Source organism: Triticum aestivum, chromosome 1A (genome assembly GCF_018294505.1).
Source record: "Triticum aestivum cultivar Chinese Spring chromosome 1A, IWGSC CS RefSeq v2.1, whole genome shotgun sequence".
NCBI classification, from domain to species: Eukaryota; Viridiplantae; Streptophyta; class Magnoliopsida; order Poales; family Poaceae; genus Triticum; species Triticum aestivum.
In genome coordinates, this window is record NC_057794.1 from 353,554,974 (window position 1) to 353,560,973 (window position 6,000).

The following is a 6,000-nucleotide window of genomic DNA, read 5'->3' on the forward strand; positions in this document are numbered from 1 at the left end:
TTGGGTGATCAAACAATACAAATACCTGAGCAAGGAACCTCGCAGCTTGCGACAGTAGAATCTAATGATAGTCAATCAGATATTATCAGAGCAGCAACGAAGGAAGCTAGACGAAAAAGGAAAGAGATACTCCAGCTGAAAAGGGAAAGGAAACGAATAAGGACGGAAAAGGACAATAATGGCTGTGAAGTATCAAATATAGCAAAGGATGTCACTCAAGTTTCAAATTTTGGAAAACCAAATTGCGTTTGTGAATTTTGCAATGTCATTATGTGGCATGGAGAGAGAAGCACAAACACACGTAACATCACAGTTCCAAAATTTGGTCTCTGCTGCAAGGAAGGGAAAATTAAATTACCACCACTGAAGCAAGCTCCGTTGTATCTCCGACAGCTACTACGTTACAATGAAAGAGGAGAGTCATCCAATTTTCGCCAGAACATCAGGTTGTACAACTCCATGTTCGCGTTCACTTCAATGGGAGGAAAGGTTGACTATGAAATTAATAAGCAGACACCTGGACCATATGTTTTCCGTTTGAATGGCCAAAACTACCATCAGATTGGCACTTTACTTCCTAAAGATGACGTGATGAAACCAAAATTTGCCCAATTGTACATACATGACACAGAAAATGAAGTGCGTAACAGGATTACTGCATCAACTTCAATGGAGAGTAAGACAAAGCCAGATGAAAACATTGTCAAAGGTCTACTAGAGATGCTAGATGAGCACAATGTTTTAGTCAAATCGTTTCGTATGGCAAGGGACAGGTTCGAAAACCGAGAAATTAAAGATGTAAGACTAAGATTGATCAACAAAAGGTCAAAAGATGGACGGCAATACAACCTCCCATCTGCCTCAGAAGTTGCAGCACTAATTATCGGGGAACAAGATGGAGAAAATAATGAATTTGATATAATAATTGAGACCAAAGACAGAATGTTACAGAGGATTTCAGAGTTGCACCCAAGCTATATGTCAATGCAATACCCCTTGCTTTTTCCATATGGAGAAGATGGGTTCAGACCAGAAATAGAGTATCAAAAAAAGAGAGGCGACAAGTGTAAGAGAAAGTATGTAACAATACTGGAGTTTTATGCATATCGCATCCAACAACGTCTTAACCAAGCAACAACCTTGCAAATGAGTGGACGTTTGTTCCTACAGTTCTTAGTTGATGCAGCAACGTGCATTGAACAATGGAGACTAAATTGGTACAGGACAAACCAAGGTAAGCTGAGGACAGAACTATACAAAGGACTGCATGATGCAATAGAAAATGGAGATACACGAACTGAACAAGTTGGCCAAAGAATCATACTACCCTCAACATATAATGGTAGCCCTAGAAATAAGCAGCAAAACTACCAAGATGCCATGGCGATTTGTCGTTGGGCTGGCTATCCTGATCTCTTCATCACTTTTACATGCAATCCGAAATGGCCGGAAATACAGGATATGTTGGATCTGATTCCAGGCCAGAAACCTGAAGATCGTCCAGACATTGTTGCCAGAGTATTCATGTTAAAACTGAAGGAACTTATGTATGACATAAAGAACGAGAAGTGTTTTGGACAAACAATTGCGAGTAAGTTTACCAACCAACTACAGATTTACTATTGCCTAGATGATTGTCCAAAATCATTTCTTCTAAAATTTCTTTACTTGCATGCAGTTGTCTACACGATAGAGTTCCAAAAAAGAGGCCTCCCTCATGCACATATACTGGTGTTTCTACATCCAGATGATAAAGATCCCAGTCCTTCCCAGATCGACAAAATCATATCAGCCGAAATTCCTGACAAGAATAGTGATCCAGATGGGTATGAAGCAGTGCAAAATTACATGATACATGGTCCCTGCGGTCAAGCACACCCAAAATCACCATGCATAGTCGATAAAAGTTGTGCCAAACATTTCCCCAAGAGGTTTTGCACTGAAACTACAATAGATGAAGATAACTATCCAGTATATAGAAGACGAGATGATGGCAATACTGTGGACAAAAACGGAGTGAAGCTAGACAATAAATTTGTTGTGCCATACAATAGAAACATACTGGTCAAGTATCAAGCCCACATAAATGTTGAATGGTGCAACAGATCAAGGTCTATAAAGTATTTATTCAAATACATCCACAAAGGAGAAGATCGAACAACTGTATTAATAGAAACAGAAGAGCAACAAAGAGAAACAAGAGGTGGCAAATTAACAAACAGGGACGACGAAATCAAGAGATACCTTGATGCTTGGTACATTTCTGGATGTGAAGCCGCATGGCGCATATTTCAGTTTCCTCTTCAGTATAGAGAGCCTGCGGTTGAAAGGTTACAATTTCACCTAGAAAATGAACATGTTGTGGTATTCCCAGACTCGATGGATTTAGATAAAATCATATCTCGGCCTAACATAGAAAAGACAATGTTCACAGAATGGATGACAGCCAACCAATTGCATGAGGAAGCTCGCAGTTTGACGTATGCACAGTTTCCAACCAAATGGACTTGGCATGCAAAAGAGAAAGAATGGAGGAAAAGACGTGGTGGTAAAAAAACCATAGGCAGGATTTACTATGCACAACCAACAAGCGGTGAAAAATACTACTTGAGAATGCTTCTAAATACCGTGAAAGGATGCAGATCCTATGAAGAAACCCGAACAGTTGATGGGGCTGTATATCCAACATACAAATCTGCATGTTATGCTCTTGGGCTACTTAATGACGACAAGGAGTGGGATGACTGCATCAAGGAAGCATCCCATTGGGCCTCTGCTCCTCAAATGCGCCAACTTTTCTGCACAATACTTTTATTTTGCGAGGTGACTGATCCTGCAAAGTTGTGGCAAACAAACTGGGAGTTACTATCTGAGGACATCCAACGTCGGCAAAGAAGAATACTCAATTTTCAGGCCCTAGAACTCAACTCATTGCAAATAAAGAGCCTCCTCTTGGCAGAGATCGAACACCTATTGGCTAAAGGTGGTAAGTCCCTCAAAGATTTTCCAGGAATGCCACTACCAGATAGTTCGATTCTTCAAGATATAAATAATAGATTAGTAAATGAGGAACTAAACTACGATAAAGATTCTTTAAGAATAGAGCACACAGAGTTACTACAAAAGCTAAATCAAGATCAGAGGATGGCTTTTGATGTTATAATAGAATCAGTTAGCAGCAGTCGTGGGAAACTGATTTTCGTTGATCGACATGGTGGAACTGAAAAGACATTTCTGTGGAAAGCAGTCATGACAAAATTAAGATCCGAAGGAAAAATAGTTCTAGCAGTAGCTTCAAGTGGTATAGCAGCACTTCTTTTACAGGGTGGAAGAACAGCTCATTCAAGATTTCACATTCCGCTCAAAATCACAAACTAGTCGACATGCAACATCAAGCAAGGAACATTTCTCGCGGAACTAATAAAGAAAACTTCACTGATAATATGGGATGAAGCACCTATGACACACAAGCACTGTTTTGAGGCACTAGACAAGAGTTTGAGAGACATACTTCGATTCACAAATGAGGATGCCGAGCATAGACCGTTTGGAGGAATGACAGTAGTCTTGGGAGGTGACTTCAGACAAATCCTACCAGTTATACCAAAGGGGAAAAGGGAACATATCATTTCGGCATCTATAAAGAGATCCTACCTATGGAAGAACTTTGAGGAGTACCGACTCACAGAAAATATGCGTCTGAATTCATCCGAAGGTAGTCCAGAAGAGAAAGCAAAGACAGCTGAATTTGCAAACTGGATACTAAACATCGGCGTTGGCACAACAGCAACAATAGATGATGAAGACTGGGTTAGCATCCTAGAAGACCTTATTTTAAATAAAGGAGATGACCCAAAAGCATCTATAGTTAATAACACATGCCCTGAATTACACAACAAGTACACTGATAGAACATACCTAGAGGAAAGAGCGATCCTGTGCCCAAGGAACGAGACTGTTGACCAGATTAACACCTACATCATGAGTCAAATTCCTGGAGAAGAGGTAACCTATCTCAGTTCAGATACAACATGCAAGGCAATGTCTACGGTGGAAGACGAAGATATGTTGTACCCAACTGAATTTCTAAATAGTCTAACATTTTCTGGAATACCAGATCATGAACTGAGGCTGAAAATAGGATTACCAGTAATGCTTATGAGGAACATCAATCAAAGTGCAGGACTTTGCAATGGGACAAGACTAACAATAACACAGCTAGGAAAGCGTTTCATCGAAGGCCAGGTCATAACAGGTACTAACATTGGTGACAAAGTTTACATCCCACGAATTATTATGTCACCAAGTGATTCAAAATGGCCTTTCATTCTGAAAAGGAGACAATACCCAATATCAGTGTGCTTTGCTATGACAATAAACAAAAGTCAGGGGCAATCTCTCAAAAAGGTTGGACTCTACTTAGAAAGGCAAGTGTTCACACATGGCCAACTCTATGTTGCAATGTCAAGGGTTACCAGCAGAAATGGATTGCGGATACTTATATCAGATGAAGAGCGTCCATCCGACAAGGTTGCAAAAAACATTGTTTACAAGGATATATTATAGATATTTTTTAAATAACTAGAAATAGAAGTTAAGAACAAATACAAACATTCTTAAATGACCAAATATAATATGTTGCAGACATAGCAGCCTTTTTTTCTGGAAAGACATAGCAGCCTTATCTGTTTTAAATTTGTTTTTAAAATTGTTTTAAATGGTTATCTCTGAAATATTATATTTGTCAGCAAGGTACTTCTCTCTGCATTTACAGGTAAACAAAAATATGCGAGCAAGGGCTAACAACTGATTTGACAAGATTAATACCAGTTATATATGTATGCATTAGGGACGTGGCTCTAAAGTTACAGAGCCAATGAAGAACCAAGATCATTTTCTCAATTACTATAAAATTTCTTTCTTACATAGCCTACCAGTCATATCCAATTTCACAAATAATAAAAAATACTGGAACAAGTAATTTCGTAGCTGCATCTGCCAGCAATTTCCTTGATGGCTCCTCTACCATCGTCTCTCAAGTACACTTTACAGCAAGATGCAAACATAAGCTGCTCAAATTTATTTAATACAAAGAGGAGATGGTAAGGCAAAGGGAGATATGCACCTGTTCGTGCAAACGCACAGTAAAGAGGAAAAGATGCATACTGAATGGATAAGATAATGCCACTTTCTTTGGTAGATGGATAGGAGTTGCCGGCGCTGCTGCTGCATGAGGAAACTCCGCTCAGCAACGCGGGCGCCGGAGGAGATTGCAGCTTCGGCCGAGACGGCGTACCACACTGCAAAGGGGAACGGCCAGATGGCCGGCGCTCCGGCCGGCGATGTGATGCGATTCGCCGGGGAGGACTATAGAAGGTTAATGATGCACGCACTGTCCATGAGATCCACAGGCGAAGCCGCTCTCATGGCGCCGGTCAGAGGGGCGCGCACTAGACACGACGGCAGCGCCGACCGCGGCCGCCGAAACCCGCCGCTCATGCTACCAAAAATCTGTAACTAATAAAAATGCGCACATCTAAATGGACATTAGCCACAGTGTAACTCATACAGAAAATACAATTTCTATTTCAGTTGACTATATGGGACCAATTTTAGTAGTAACTAACAAAAAAAGAGTAACGAAAATCAGGATAATTATTTTTATCTTCCTGGCTATTTTATTTTAAATGGACATCACAACTCCCTACAAATAAACTACGGTTAAAATACATCCAGTTCTGCGTCAAGTAATTCAAAAAAAAAGTATATTACACAAAATGAAACTCATAAAAAGAAAATACAGATGATAGTAAAATCTAATTGTCCATTATACAATTTACCCAAGGAGTTTTCGAAGGAGTTATAGAATTGATCGTGCAAAGTAGTAAGTTTAGGGATATATGATAATATTTTTAATTTTAATCTCAAGAAAAAACATTTAAAAATTATGGTTTCTCAAAATAACATACTTAGCACCCATATTTATATCCAACAGTACAT

General features: G+C 39.6%; 1 long non-coding RNA gene across 1 annotated transcript; it reads right to left on the bottom strand.

Moving 5' to 3' along the window:
- Positions 1-142: 142 nt before the first annotated feature.
- LOC123050484 (uncharacterized) lies at positions 143-5,531 on the bottom strand. The gene is made up of 7 exons (XR_006423782.1): positions 5,126-5,531; positions 4,264-4,329; positions 3,919-3,994; positions 3,687-3,762; positions 3,512-3,591; positions 2,929-3,036; positions 143-2,833 (listed from the first exon to the last, which is right to left on the bottom strand). It is a non-coding gene; the product is annotated as an uncharacterized lncRNA (long non-coding RNA).
- Between the last annotated feature and the right edge of the window lie 469 nt (positions 5,532-6,000).